We start from the raw sequence: 15802 nt of genomic DNA on the forward strand, positions 1-15802 counted from the left end.
ATAATCTTGATATGGAAACTTCAATATTGTGGGAATTATTTAACATTTTTAGAAAGTGTGTGCACAAACCTTGTCACCTTGTAGTACACACACATACCTCTGTCACCTCCACTTTCCTAGGATGAAAATGCAGGCTCAGTGTTCTGTAAAATCGTCAAGTGTTTAATGTAATGCGAACATAGTGCTCAGTATTGCTATGGCTTTAAGTAATGGAATAACTAAATTGGTGCTAAACTACTGCAAGGAAGCTGTTCTCCCTTCTGAAGACCCTTCACCAGGCTGTGCTTAAGCAAACTTTAGGCACCTCGGACCCATTTGGTATCTGTGGAGTTAACTAAGTTGAGCTTACTTCCAGTTAGCCTCTGTCACCAGGAATGCAATTTGTGTTTACCTATATAAGGAAACCTGTTGGCCCTAGCTGGGCTCGGCAGGGCTGTCAGTGCCTGGAGAGGGGCGAGCGCGCTCGGCGGCGGGCGGGGCAGCCCCGCAGCGAGCGCAGCCCCGGCGGCCGCACCGCGCACAGGGAAGGAAGGACTGTCCCCCCTCTCCTTCGGAAAAAGAGAAAAAAGCTGTCAGGGGCAAACATGGAGAAGCAGGTATGTCAGGCGGATCCTCGCAGCTGAGGGGTGGCGGGGTCGGGGTGCGGAGAGGGTCGGAGCGAGGTTTTGCCCTTCCAGCTGCTGAAGCGGCCGGTGAGCTCCGCGGGGCTGCGGAGCAGAGCGGGCGCTGCTGCCGGAGCAGCTCCCGGGAATTGTCTGACGACATCCCCTGTGCTCCCAAGTCCGATGCACCTTCGTTTTACCGCAGAGATTCTCAAACTTTCTTAGCTCTGATGGAACACAGATGTAAGCTGAGACTGGAAATAGAGCTGAGATACTTTGGTCAGTTGGCTGAAGCACTGCAAATCCATGGTGTTATCATCCTAGCATATCTGGGGAAAGTTCTAGACATGTTTGTTACTTGGATTTTTTTTGTTTGTTTTTTTTTAATCTTAAAATGTACATTTTGCAAAAGGTGCACTCCTTTAGCATGGTGTGTTTTATTTGGATGTGTGTGAATGCAGTTAAATCAGCATAGCTGGAATGTGTTTGTTACAATACAGGGAGTTCCTGTAGCAATAAAGATTTTGCAGTGAGTTGAAAAATAAACGTCAGGTACTGTTATAGGAAATATAAGCTAAACAGGTTCTACTACATTAGGGATTGCCCTGTTCAAAACAAGGATTTGTATTTCTTAGGAAGTATTTGCACAGTATGATAACATTTTTAAAATAGGCTTTCAGTAAAATCCTCACAAAGATGGAGATATTTCTCCCTGAAGATTTTAGTCAGGACCTATTGAAAAACAAAGTTGAAATTTCCAATAGGTCTCTGGCTGTAAGAATACTGGTGTGCAGTCCATCAGGACAGTCACTGTTAAGTAGCAGCATGTTCATTGTGGAGCTTTATTTAAGTTTTTTGCCATTATGGTGTAAAACATAGGAATGGAAAAATATTTTCAGTTGATCTCTTAGAGTACTTTCTAAGGAAAAAAAGTTGCAGAGAACTAGTCAGAAACAGGTGGAGTGCATTTTCGGAATGATTTTTGTTTTTCTGACTTTAGAGACTCATAGATATATGGTTACTTTCCTCTTATTTTCATGGCTATTCATATTGATGTGTGCATAGGCATGTGAATGCACTCATTATGGGAGATGGAGCTACATCTCTCCTTGCAATCAAAGTGGAAAAGTAAAATTCCCAGGACATTAGAAGCTTACAATGAAGATGATTATAATTTAAAAATCCTCTTCCTTAAAAATAGCTGTAACTTTTATGAATTAATGTCTCCCTGAGATTAGTAATATAGTGTTACCTGGTTAAAATCAATTCAGAATAAAAAAAGAATTAAAAGTCACTTGTGTTCATAGAGATTCTAATTCAGTTCTGTGTAAGATTTTTGTTGACTCCTGACTTTGAATGTTGAGTTAGGTTTTGATGGGAATGAGACAGGATAACTATAGTAGTTTCAGTAGAGACTTTTATAGGAGCTTCAACACCACGAAGTACATAGCAAGTTCCTAAATACCTATTCCAGGCCTGAAGCTGATGGGTTCATTGTGATGAATTATCTTTGGTTGTGGTGGAAGCCGCCACAGCAAAGAAAGCAAGGCTGGTAGACCAGAACCATAAATTTCACTTGTCTCACTTCTCATCCTGGTGGTTTTGTGGAATATCTTTATTATTTTGAATTGAAAAGGAGTACAGAGAAAGGACTTTTAGCAGGGCTGTTAGTAAAGCATAAATTTAAAGGGCAAGAGAAGACTCCAGGGAAACATGCTCTTAAATCACCTTTTTCAAGCCTTTGCAGGAAATTGCATTGCCCCCATCAGTCTGTCTAGCCATGTTGCAATCGTTAATGGTCTTATGATTTCCCAGTGCCAAACAAGGTAGAAACGTGGTTCAAAGTCTCTTCAGTGTATTCTGGGTTGACATGAGCTTACAGTGTCCCAGGATCTGAGCAGCTGTCTGTGTGGCCACAGGGCTGGTGCTGGGCTGGCCCAGGCTGGCCTGCCTGCCCCGTGGTGTGACCCTTTCAAGGGACACAAAGTGAGGAGCTGCCTCTGACCCCTTTCAGCCTTTCAGTGCCTGCCTCTGCCACCCACAGGAGATGTGTAATGATGCTTCAGAGCTTTCAGCATCAGGGGGACCTGCCTAAAACCACTGTCTGCCCCAGGGTACTGGGGGTGCTGTGCCTGTGGTGCCGCAGAAATTTCCATTGATCTGGATGCACAGAAAGCAAATTCTTTTCAGAGCAGAGCTGAAGGCTGGGAGAGATATCCCAGGGAAATTTTATGCCTTTATTTTACAGTGAGAAAATAATTTCAAAGTAGGTAAAATTTAAAATATTTTAATCCCATTTAAAATATGGAATAGACCTTGTGCTTTATCTAAAATCACAAGAAAATCCAGGGGCTTTGACGGGATGACTGTTCTCTGGTCTGAGCTCCTGAAAATCAGCCTGCTACCCTAGGCCTCTAACCCATGTTAATAGGTGATGAGATTTATTCACTGATTGGAGAAGAAAGAGCTAAAGCATTCTGACTATGTTTAAGGATTATTTCTTTTTCATTCATTCAAGGTTTCCTTTGTATTGATTTTAATGGCAGAACTGAGATCAGAGTGCAGTAATGGTGTTGTGTTGGACTGCATATTTTGAGGATGAATGTGCTGAACCCAGGTGAAGACAATGAGCACATCAAGTCTGTGCATACACCTGTGGTGCCAGCTTTAGGTGTGTAACTGAGGCAAGACTGAAGGAAAGCAGAAATACTTGGACTTGATAGTATTGATAATGAGTCAAAATTATTTTCTGCCTTCCTGTTGTGTTACTGATGGGTTAATTAATGAGAATTGTTATTAATTTGTCACGAAAGTGTTTTATGTATTTAACATATATTATCATAACATTTTTGTTTAGAAAGCAAAGGACATACCAAAGTCTTTAATATTTTTCCACATTTAGTAATCTGCTCATCCTAAAAACAAAGTTGGGGCACTTTTTTTTGTAGATTTTCTTGACTTGCATCCATCACCTCCTTTTTGCTTTCATTTTCTGATTTGCACTTAATTTGAAGCTAAGTGCTCTTACACGTTGTCAGGAGGCAGTTTGGTACATCATATTTTTTCCTGGTATCTTTACACATATTCAATAAAATTAAAAATAAAAAAAAAGAGAAGACTAACTTTTCAAAGGTGTAACTGGAGAGCTTGAAATAATAAAAGAACATGCTGCACTAGTTGCATGCTCCCTTTACGATTTTGTTAAAGGCTTTACCATTCCATTATGCTATCATTTTGTAGTGTAAGCATTTTATGTGGCGTGTGTGATTTCATTGCCCTTAAGTGACCTTAGTAAATTCCTTATTTCCCCTGAAGCACATACCTAATTGAAAATTGCCATCTGCAGTTGAAGAGCTCTAAGCAAGAGCACTAAGAATAACTCAAGATGGAGATGGGTGTCTAGAGAGCAAGGCAAAATCACTTTTTCTGTAGAATTCACAGTATTGCATGAAGTAAAATACAGGCTTTGAAGATGAATGATAAGGAATTATAGGAAGAGCATCTTTATCTGTCTGCCCAGTTCATCAGCCTAATGCTGGTCTCTAGAGATCATGTGATCCACAAAAAGTGTGTTGCTTAATTTTTTTTAACCTTTTTTAAAACTTTCCTCTCTTCTTTCAGCCTTTGGTAAGTGTATTTGGAAATTGAAGTCAAAAATATCATTCCAAATCTGAGCTGGGCTTTCTAGTCCAGCAGCTGTCCCTGTACTGCTGTGCCTCACTTGGCTCTGGTGTGCCACTTTCAGGATGCACTTATGAGGATTGCAGTCTGCAACCACAACCTAAAACTGAGGTGACACGTTCCTCAGGAGAAACCTCTGGCCTAGCTTTGCATTCATTACAGCTCCTGTGAGCATAAGTGCTTAAGAGCCATGAAAATGAAGGAGGCAAAAAGCTGGACAGTGTGGAGCTGAGGAATGGCTTAAGAAGGCACTTTCTTAGATGAGAGAACATTAAAACAAAACTGTGCTCTGTATTGGAAGTCTGTGACATCTGTATATTTGTTCACTATTGTGTAATGTAATTGTTTAGGACAGGAAAAATGCAAGTATTTTAATTAAAAAGGATTGGGAAATGTAAAGCATGAAAAGTCTGTGATGAAGATGTATCTTCCTTTGTGTTTATTCATTCAAAAAGTTGAGAAAACGACTGGGCTGAAAATTAAGCCTCCACAAATTCTCTAGTCCTGTGTTATCTTGCAAGTACCCTTATTAGTCTATAAGCAAGTAGTATCTTATCATTTAAATCTTACATTTTTTTTCTGTGTTAATTCCAAGGTATGCTTCAAAACTCTTTGTAAGGTTAGAGCTTTAGAATACACACTGCTTTGGGACTCATAAGGGGAAGGTATTAAAAATATGCAACCTGTGTTAGGGTCTGAATTTACCAGCTGCATAGGATGTATTTCCCTGCTGTTTTCATTTTTTGTTCTTTCATTAAAAATATTAACATTAAGTCTAGGCTTTGGTGGTGTAGCAAGTAATCAAGGGAAGACAAATATTTCATTGCAAATTTTGTATGAGTCCATATTTTAATGTTTTTTTCACATTAAATAGGTTTTATGTTCAGCAAGATATCTAGAAATATGCTTGAGTAAAAATCTGTACAAAGGCAGATGTATGTTTCCGAATCTACCTGTATCTATGGATCTTCATGTTCAATTTCATACGTGTCTAAAATCTCTGCTGAATTTTTTTAGTAAAGTTACTATTTTCATGTGATTGTGTGCAGAGACTGGAATAATTGGCACTTGCATTTAGGTAAAACAGTTAATACTCAGGATTTTCCCTGAACAAATTGAGATCTTCCATTTATGGGTCCATTAGAGGGTAGAAGTTAAGTTGCACTCTCTCTTTTGTTTAGTAGTTTCGCTCAGTGAAATGCTTTTGTATTGGTCTCTCTGAAAGCTGGGTTTAGGGAGACGGCATTTAAAAAAAAAAAGCAGTTGCTTTCATTAGGTATCATTATATTAAGCTCAGCTTCATTTAGCATTCATGATGTTCACATTCAGTGTTATGAAAGAAAGGCCATTTTTAACCCCTTGTGCACAGTTCCAGTCATTGCAATGGGCTGAGGGTGCTCTGCTTGGTGACACACTGGCTTGGAGAGTGCTTGGGGTATCAGTTTGAAAGTGTCATGACTTGTCTGCTGTGCTCTTCCAGTGATGCATGTGCTCCTGCTGCTGAGTTTCTAACATTTCTGTTTTGTAGCTGCATGGCCTGGAAAATTCCATGTAAAACCTCAGATCTGGCCTCCTGAGGTGGATTTTTTTGGACAAATTTAATTTCACTGTGTACGAAACAACATTAATATTCCTGCTATGTTAATTCTGTAAAATGAGTAGTTGTTTTACTATACTGTTCATACCTCTGTTGTCTCCTTCATGGGAAATTCCATCCAGTTCTAGCTGGGGAGTTTAGGCATTAGCAGTTTGTTATGAATTCTTACCTTAAGTACAGCAATGTACCCAGGGTGGTTTGGGATATCCTATTGGTTGTGGGTTCAGAGTTACATAGCTGTGCTTAGCACTCCAGTGGGAAATTGTGGCCATGTTGCATTTTGCCTTTGATATGTTGCCATGCCACCACCGTTAATGCAAGCTTAGACTGCAAACATCTGTTTGCTTTTATTGCACATGTGTTGCTTAAGATATTCAGTTTTTACATGATGTGAATCACTGGACTGCATGAGCATGTATGGTTGGCTTAATAAATAAGCTTTAAGTTGTGTCAGTAAAGCTCACGTCCTAAAGAATGGTATGTATGATATACACAGAAAAGTGACAAGTTCATGTCTAGACTTGCAAGTATTTCATATTTCATATTTTAATGGTTTTTAATGGTTTAGATGAAAATTATGAAGGCTCTATAGCCTTCATTATAGAATCTCACCACGTTTATGGTATGAATGGAACACTTGTAAGAAAAAACATGGATTTTTATATCACTACAAATGTTCTGGAGTGCTCTCTTTAATGGAAAAGTTACCTGGATTTGTAAATAAGTTTAGCTGTTGATCTCAGCAATTTTTCAGCAATGCCCCATAGGTACATGGATATTTCAGAGACCTGCCATGTTGGTTCTAGGGTGTATCATTCCACATTGCTGGAATGCACAACAAGATTTGGTTTGGATAAATGAAAGTGAGTGAAATGACTTACAGTTGTTAGCTTCCATTTTAATTTTGGAGATTAAGAAAATGTGCATTGAAGGTTTAATTCATATGTTTCTGTACCATGAGGAGTCCAATTTGGACATTTTCTCTGCCACATGAGAATGAAAGCAACAAAACACAAGGAGAAAATGGAAGATTACAGTTGAGCAGAACCATCGGCTGAAAGGCCTTTATTACCCCACAGACATTTTAAAGTTGGTATGCAGAATTGCTATAATATAATAAAAATTAAAACAAAAAGCTCTCTAGAAAAGGCTTGCAAAACCAAGAAGTTTAATTGATGGAGTCAGTATCATCTGCCAAGTTTCCAGTACAACACCCAGGCTGAGGGAGGTAGAAATAAATTTGAAAGTTATTTCACTAGCTGGTAAGCTGGTCTGAAATCAAGAAGATATAATGGAATCAAAAGAAGCATGAGTTGCTATAGTCAGAGAAGAAAATATAATTTATTTATAGAAAATGGGGAATAATTCAGTCAGCAGGAGTATCTGTGGGCTACCGCAAATTAGAAAATGAATGCAAGTCGCTGATGAGGAAAAATGCTGAAATGTGAAAGCCATTCTGGGAGTCATTACTGAAGGTATTATGAAAAAGAGGATTAGAGGTAACCATTTCCCCCTGTTCTGTTGTGATAAACACCACCCTGAATTGTTCATCCAATTTTATACATGATACTTTAAGAAATACACAAACAAACTGGAGAAAGACTAATGGAAAGAAAACCGAAAATTGTACTAAGGAAATGTGACATAGATTGCAGGAACTGAGTGTGTTTTATTGAAAGTCTGGATTCCCACTGTGTCCTGTGTTTGTAAGCATCTTATGAACTAATATTCTGTCCATCTGCCTTCAACCAGAGGACCAAGGAGGAGCTGAGCTTTTCTTGCTGCCCACTGCTGCTTTCATATGAGAGCAAAAGAACATCCAGTTGAAGCAGCCACCCCCAAATCTGGCAATTCATCGGTTTTCCTATCAAAGTGCCACTTGCATGAGCTCAGCTTGGTGAATTGCTGTCTAGAAAAGAGAATAAATAACACAGACATGGTTATAAATGTGACAGCAATTAATTGTTCTTCATCTCTGAGGATGGAACAAAAGGCAATTTGCAGTAAATGGTGGGTTTTATTAGATTTTAGGAAGAACTCTACAGCTGGTATTTAGGCACTGTGATGGGTTACCCAAAGAAGCTGCCAGGTCAGTCTTTGCAGATTTTTCAGACTGAACAAAATATTTTTTGTGGAGGATCTAAGTGTTGTTGATCCTCATGGTGAGCAGGGAATGACTCCACAAAGATCTTTTCAAACTTACAGCTGTTGTTGCTTGCTATGACTCTGGCCATGTCCCTAGCATGAAATCTGGAAATATTTTCCAGTTTCAGACCCCAACCTGTCTCATGTCCATGTCCCAACACCTTAGCACTGATTAAGCTGGGCCTGCGTTTTCCTTTCATGTTCACTTAATGCCTCCATACTCGTCAGGTGCTCGCAGATCAGCAGTGAGACTGGTGTCTCACAGCTTGCCCTCACCTGCAAAGAAGAGCAGGTTCAGCCTCGGACTGGGATCCACTGCTACCCTCTTTATTGATTCCAATACCATGGACTCACTGCTTTAGAGTTTGGGAACTCTGAATGGCTGTGTTACTTTAGCTTCTATCCACTTATTAGTCTCAAGAGTTATTGCCTAGACTCCCATTTTAATACTAGAATTTAGTAACAACAAAGAGATTACATTAATTAATACAAAACCTTATAAAACAATGGTAAAAATGTGAATAGTCACACGTGTGAAACCACTTCCATTTACCCTACAAAATACACTCCTTTTTCTCTTACTGTGTAGCTCATGTGATGTAGCCATGAAAACTGGAACAGCACAATCTCTGTCAATGTAAAGTAAGCAAGAACATAACTACTGTAAATAAATATGGGGATTATGTTAGTAGAAGAGAGGAGGCTGTTCTCAGCACTGAATCTAAGTAGGGGGTGGACTGGATGGTTACATGACAAGGTTCTTGTTGGAGAAAAAAATTGGTTTGCGGTGTAAAATGTGTTGTTGATGTGCTGTGGGCAGCAAATGAGTCTGTCTGCCCCGTTTGTGGCAGTGCTGAGTCATTGATTACAGTCAATCGATGCTGCTCACTGCAGTGCTAGATCCATTAATCTCTCTCTGAGAGTACAAGGCACAGCATTCAGTCAATAAGGTCCCAGATTAAAGGCAATGATCCAGGAAAAGGAGAATGTAAAAATAGAAAAACAGGGAAGTGGAAGTGAGATTGATTTCTTCTACTTGATACTTCCCCATAACCTTGTCATGACTCAGCATTTCTGAGTTTAGCTACTTTGTGAGATCATGATTCATGAGGTTAGTTTACCAGATGAATTCCTTAATGATGGTTAAATTAATTGTTAGTGTCTAATTCATGAAATGGCAAATGCTGAACTGTTGACCTTCCTAAATTTGCAAAATTATCTCTTATTGTGATTTTAAAATACAGATGAATATTTTTTATTAGCACCAAACCTTTTTAGTATCACAGTCACCCATTTGAATCAGTCCAGCTGTTCGCTTGTCTTTGAATACTTCACTCTGATTTGGAGGAGGGTGCAAAGGTGTTACAGTGGAGATATCTGCTCACAGAACAACCTTTTTACCACACCCTCACTGGCAGACCTGATGGTTCATGAAATATGTTTCACTCCTCCTTTCATAGCTAGGGCTGCTCTTCAGAACTCTTTTTCAGGCCAGTATCTAGCCAGAGTGGAGAGAGGGTCACTGTGAATTTCACAGCTCTCTGGGAAAAGACTGTGTGGTTGTCTGGGGACTCCATCTTGCAAAAGGGATACCATAATGCATTCTGCTCATTCCTGTTGGAAATTTACTGTCTTCCACAGTGGTTTCTGTCTTAATTCAATCCTTATTCTGAGCACAGAGGAAAGGAATGTTGTCTCAGGCAGGCAATGTGTAACTGTTAGGAAAAATACGTGGTTTGTGATGGCAATAATTACTACAACTGTTAATTACTATATTTTTGGGAGAGAAGTGTATTATTTTATATTCACAGGCAGCATCACTATATGACTCTCTTTCTGAGGTTTAGAAGTTTTCCATCTAAAAATAATTTGCAAAAATTAAATTGAACCAGGCTACTAAAATATTCAGTAATTTTAGGCAACTGTATAGCCATATGTCTATTCCAACACAGCTTTTGATGTTTTGCCTAAAGGAAAATACTCTTTAAAAGGTTTGGACAGACTACATCTAAAGTTAAAGCTTGTTTGAAAGATGACATTCTTCTGAGCAAGGTTCAGTATTTTCCCTAGATCAGGATTGGGTCAGTGGCTTTATATTCTGAAAAAGGAAATCTGAACAATAATGTGCAGATATGGAACCAATATTCAGTAAAAAACATTCTGTACTTTCTAAAAAACCATGTCTCAGCATTTTTCCTCCACTGAAATAATTTAACACTAGATTGAGAAAGATGTGTACTGCAACCTAGGTTTTGCTCGACTTCAAGGTGTGTGAGGTGTGATGTTAAGCCTTGACTGCTGTGCCTGTTGCAGCCACTATCCCAAAACAAGACCTACAACATCCCCATTACAGGGGGTAATGGGCTGCCCTCTTCTGATTTCCAGAAACTTCACTTCTTTAGTGCCAGTGCATGGTTTTGTTTGCTTGCAATTTTCTTCCAAGTGTGCTTGCTAGTTACTATTCTCTCAAGAGCTCAGTGACTTATAAGCCCAAGAAGAGGTGCTTTAGGTTTCATCTATCTTTTGATTACTGACTTGCCCAGGAAATGCAAATGTGTGCAGGAAACCTTCCCTCTTCTAAAGAGGCAGTGCTATGGCCAGAAGGTGACACCTGTGTGTGAATATAAACTTACTCCCTCCTAAAGTGCCTGTGTCACTGGAAGAATGATGTCACAAAAATCAGGACTTTGTGGTCCTCTGAGAAGAGCTGCCACCAAAGGAAGGGGGTACCCTTTGTGGGTCTAACTAATATCACTCTTACATGACATTATGAGGATGCTGACCCAAAAAATCAAGGAATTTTTCTGCCCACATGGAGGCTGCAAATGTGACAGATGGAAAACTAAGACTAAATCAAAACAGGCTTTCAAAAACCTTAAAAGCTCCATGTAAAGGTAGGTGCCTCCATAGGCTTCTGGCACTTTCATTAGCTTGAGTCTCTTGAATTATAAATACATGAAGATAGCAGCTAGGTACTGAGATGTTTGCATAAGCATAGAACCTGATTTGTGTTTCTCTTGGATTTTAAAAAATAAATTTTGACCAAATTAATAAGTCTTTCACTGTAATTGTTTGGTGCAGACTCTGAAGAAGCCACTGTTGTTTACCCCTGGTTCCTAGGCCTCATGTTTAAGCCACTGTTTGTTTTTCAGCAGAGGGTGTATGGGGGTGGATCTGTTGAGCAGAACGCTGGGAAGGTGAGAGTGTTACACATTGCCATCTAGGAGGGACTGTTCCCAAGGCCTGTTCTTCTGTGCCCTTGTAATCATATGGTCTAACTCCCTTGGAGTATTCTTTCTGGTCTAAGGACTCCTTTCTCGTTGAATGATCAATAATATTAGTCTGCCTGCAATTCCTAGGGGAAAAAGGATTAACATATGAGCTGTGGGGAGCAGAGAGCCCTGTGTTCATGGGACCACAAGATTTCAAGGCTCTGAACACCTAAAGTAATAGCGTAGTCCATGTGAAGTGAGACTGACCTTGTTTTTAAAACTTGCAGGTGTGTAATGAAATCTCTGTGTTATCAAAATTCATCAACAGTAACAAATACATGTAAGAGCTGAAGGCAGCTTTTCTATTGCTTCCTATATTCACTTTTTTCTACCTGCCACTGTTTTCTCATGCTCTCAGATTAGTAGAACTTTTTTCTTCAGTACACTGGTAACCACTATAGGTTATGTTGAACATTTGTAAATGAAGCATGACTTTTCTGTTATCAATTGCACTGATTTAATTTCTCTTTTAAGTTTCTGTGAAACTGCAAAGAGAAAGGAGCTTTTAAGATACTATAAAAAGTGAAAGAATCTTGCCTTTTTCTGTTATGACTTGTTAGAAGCCCGCACTTGATTTTGGACAAAGGATTCCAGACAGTTGGCTTCTCTCCAAAGTGACTTCCAACTTTATTCTTAAAGGAAGAGATCCCAGGTGCAGGAGACGGAAGTAATGGGATCTAATATTAAGACCCTCATTCTTTTTTTCTTTAACGTGTTTCTTTTTTCTCCCTAATGTAAGATAGGTATAATTGCAATCTAATTTACAATTGCAGTGGTAAGTACTGTTTCCTTTTGACTCTTCAGGTAAAAAAAACTGCTGTGCTGAACCCAACTGTTCATGTGTCTTACAGAACATAAGGACATTTGTTCTTTTGCCCTTCCAATAAAAAGAAAAAACATATTTCTGTTTCAAGAGATATTCTTCACCATATATGTTGTTCTAGAATTAAAATGCAAGCTAAAAACCAGAAACAATCAGTGGTATGGTATTTCTTTTGCAGTGCATTGTTTATCTGCCATAAAGAAAGGAGGTTATAAGGAATACAACTGTCTAAAAAGATTTCAAAAGCACTAAAGAGGAATTATTTACAGTATTTCATTCCAGCACATATCAAAGAGGATGTTGAATGAGTATTACAGAAGCTTCAAACTGCACTGATCAGCACACAGAAATTAATATATTGTGTGTCACAATTTTTGGGAGAGATCTGTATCCAATTAGAAATTCCTTTTCAGTGTATGACTAACATTTATGGAGTAGTCTTTCAAGGGAAGTGGTGAAGCGCTGTGTACTCAATTGTTGGCAAATGGGGTCTGCAAAATATTTGAGGGCTCTTCAGAAAACAGATCTGAGAGGAGCAGTGGCGTGGATGTGATGTGGTGGAGTTTCCATGTCTCAGTTCTGTCTTGCACTTTGACAGTTGTGCTGATGCTGAGGCACCTGGCAGGGCCAAATTTACAGCATTCAGAGTAAGTGAACTAGTTCCTCCAACTCTATTACTGGAGAATATTCAGGGTTTTTTTTCTGTTTGTTTTTTTGGGTTTTTTTGTGTTTAATTTGAAAATACATAATGCACTTGAGATTCAGGGGAATTGTGTGACAGTTTAACTAGGAATGGAATCACTGTTCAAAGTACAAGAAATAAACTCTGAAATAGCAAATGTTGCACCACTTACATGGCTGGTCTGTTATGAGAAAGAGAAAAAAGGTGATAGATATAGTGCCTCTAATTACATGGGGTGACATTTAGAACCCACTGGGGGCTTTGTAGCTTGCCTATAAAGAACATCTCATCCACTTACCCAGAAATATGGCAAATAGCCATATTCCATATTTGCTGAAGCCCCTGTGAGTTATTTAGATATTTTTGGTTTGTGTTGTTTTGTTTTCATCTGCTGTTTTTTGTTGAAAGCATGAGTTGGTCAAAACATTTTATTGGAAGGATTGATTAATTTTGACAATACCTCTATTATAAAATGGCTCTTCCATCTTTAGAACAGCCATTAAAATGGAGGGTGTGGAGGAGAAACAGAGAAGATGGCTTCAAAAACAGAGTCATATCAAGTTATTGACAATATGAGATTTTAACCCCGAGTCATGTCTCGAATAAGTGACCCAGTCCCTGGCTGCTTTGAGTTGCTCCTGACAGCTTCTAATGTCATATTTTGTGTAATAATCATACTTCTTTTTTTCAGAAGAACTCAGAACACACATCTCAAGTGATTTTTGTAAGTCTTTTATCAGAGTCAGAAGTGAGTGAGTATTCCTTTGTGCTGTCTTTCTCTGCTTCAGATCATGATAAATTTACTTAGTGTATAATGAGGCATTTCTGAAAGGACAACTTTTTTATATAGCTTTAACTTTGTCGATATAAAAGATTTTGTCTAAAAAGTAATTTTTCCTGTGCCTCATTTCTTCGCAGTAACTTTTAGAAAACGCTAAGTCTAATTCCAACCCTAGTTGGAATTATGGCACAATGAAGCAGGAAAATGTGGTCCTATAAGGCAAATAGCTCTGCAGCAACTACTCTATAAGGGAAGTTGAAGGGACCTTGTTTTATGTCAGACTGGTACAACTGGCAGCTTCTTATACAATGCTGTTATATTCCTGGAATGAGTTCAAATGGCTACAATATAATGTGGGGGCCCTTAACCACGTGAACTTTACTTTTATGAACTGCTTTACTCTTATGATTACCACTCAAAAGTGGCTGGAATAATAACAGGGCACCAGTGTCTCTTTTTAGTCCTTTCTTTTGAGTAGGATGGCATTCTGATTTATCCATCATTATCAGCTTCATCAGCCTGTCTCCTCATCAGGGGCCCCGAGCATTTGTCCTCACTTATTCAGATTGTTTTTGCTCAGGCTGTGACTCCCTTCCTTAAGAAACCTGATCATTCTTTGCTGAAAGCCTGTTTATTTGGTAAACTTGACCTCTGGCTAAGCAAGGCTTGTAGCCTGTTAGGAACCAGGTTCTTTGAATGTAGCAGCTTTACCTGCTGTTTTTCAGCTGTGTGCATGTATGGTCATGCTGAGAAAAGTAGCATGTCACTCCCACTGCAATGGGGTGCTCTGGCTACAGCAAGTGTGCCTGCACCACTACAGAAGCTATCTGTGATGAATTCATATCACTGGCCAGTTTTACAGCATTAAAGGACTTTCTCTCAGAACAAAGTGGTGCAAAGAAATTGCATATCTTGCACACAAGGTTTCAGTGTTTAACAATTAAAAAGAACTCAAGTTTATTGTGAATATTGCTTGCTGTGTGGGCCAGAACAGGCATCTAAGGCTCTGAACTTGCAAAGATCTGCACACTTGCTTAACTTGGCTGTATAGTATAGTCCTGTGTAGGTTTGTAGGTCTGCTCATGGCAATAAAAATAATCCTGTAAGGTCTTGGAACTAAAGCCTCATATTGGATTCTCAACACATCAGAAAACCAGTGAAGGGTATTGCTTAACAGACCATCATGGCAGCTAGATGATTTTGTTCATCTGAATTTTGAACAGATGGCAAGGAGCCTATATTGTAAAATATCAGAGTAATACCTCCCTATAAGTGAAGCAGAGTAAAGTGTCACTGAGGAAGCCCTGCAAGGACGCAGAAGGACTAGAACACAAAATATTTTACAGATGTTACTTTTCCCCTTTTGCTCTTCCCGCAGTTCTGATATTGCTCTTCACACAGTCTTGAGATTGATCCAAAAAATGTTTTGATAATGTTAAAAGTTGTTCACCTCCCTTTACCTATCACAATTTGCTAACCAGCATTTTCATGCAAGATTTGAGGTGGAATGTTGTAAAATTATGTGCTTTTAGTCTGTAAAACTCTGGACTGTGTCCAACAGACCGTTTTTATATGGCCTGGATCCTTTTCAGACAAACAGGATCTGTACCAGGGTGCAAAATTGTAGACAACTGATGCATTCTTTAAAATAACTACAAGTTGGCTCGCTGCCTTTTCTGGGAGTCAAGACTCCCCCACTAGTGCCTAGGAATGTTTTTTTGAAACAGAAATTGTGAGTGCCAAAAAAGTAACAAGTTCAAAGGTAAGCTTTCTTTCCGGTGGCAGTCTGAGAATTTCTTTGTAGCTTACTGGCCTCCTAAGTAAAACGGGTAGGGCACTTAATCCTTCTGGATCTACATATCTATTATCTCAGAAAATAAATATTTTTATTATTTATAAAAGGCAAATGTACCATAAGGGTTTTTTTCCTCTTTAGTGCTAGACCAACGTCCTAAATCTGTGATGTCATTGCCCAATTTGCAATTTAGAAATTTGTTGTTTGATATGTACAAGTTACTTCAAGCCTCCTCCAGAAATCTTATGCTGTGGGTAGCAATATGTATAATATCCTGTGTACCCATCTGGGTAAACTACTCCCTCTCCTTGCAAACATTTCTTTGTTGCATTATTTTCCTGCTTCTTCACATTGTTTTTTCTGTATTTTTAAACCCAGAACTTCTGGATCTTCATTGTTCTCTGTCCTTTACCTGATGGGATCA

At 39.0% G+C, this 15802-nt stretch overlaps 1 protein-coding gene across 1 annotated transcript in view; it reads left to right on the plus strand.

The window, feature by feature from the left end:
* The first annotated feature begins 454 nt into the window (after positions 1–454).
* MID1 (midline 1) overlaps positions 455–15802 on the plus strand; it is a 237620-nt gene continuing 222272 nt past the window's right edge. The window contains exon 1 of the mRNA XM_058829062.1: positions 455–596. The gene's annotated coding sequence lies outside the window, so the exon portion shown is untranslated. The remainder of the gene's footprint in view (positions 597–15802) is intronic.

The sequence above is a fragment of the Poecile atricapillus genome, chromosome 1, assembly GCF_030490865.1.
Source record: "Poecile atricapillus isolate bPoeAtr1 chromosome 1, bPoeAtr1.hap1, whole genome shotgun sequence".
Taxonomy (NCBI): Eukaryota; Metazoa; Chordata; class Aves; order Passeriformes; family Paridae; genus Poecile; species Poecile atricapillus.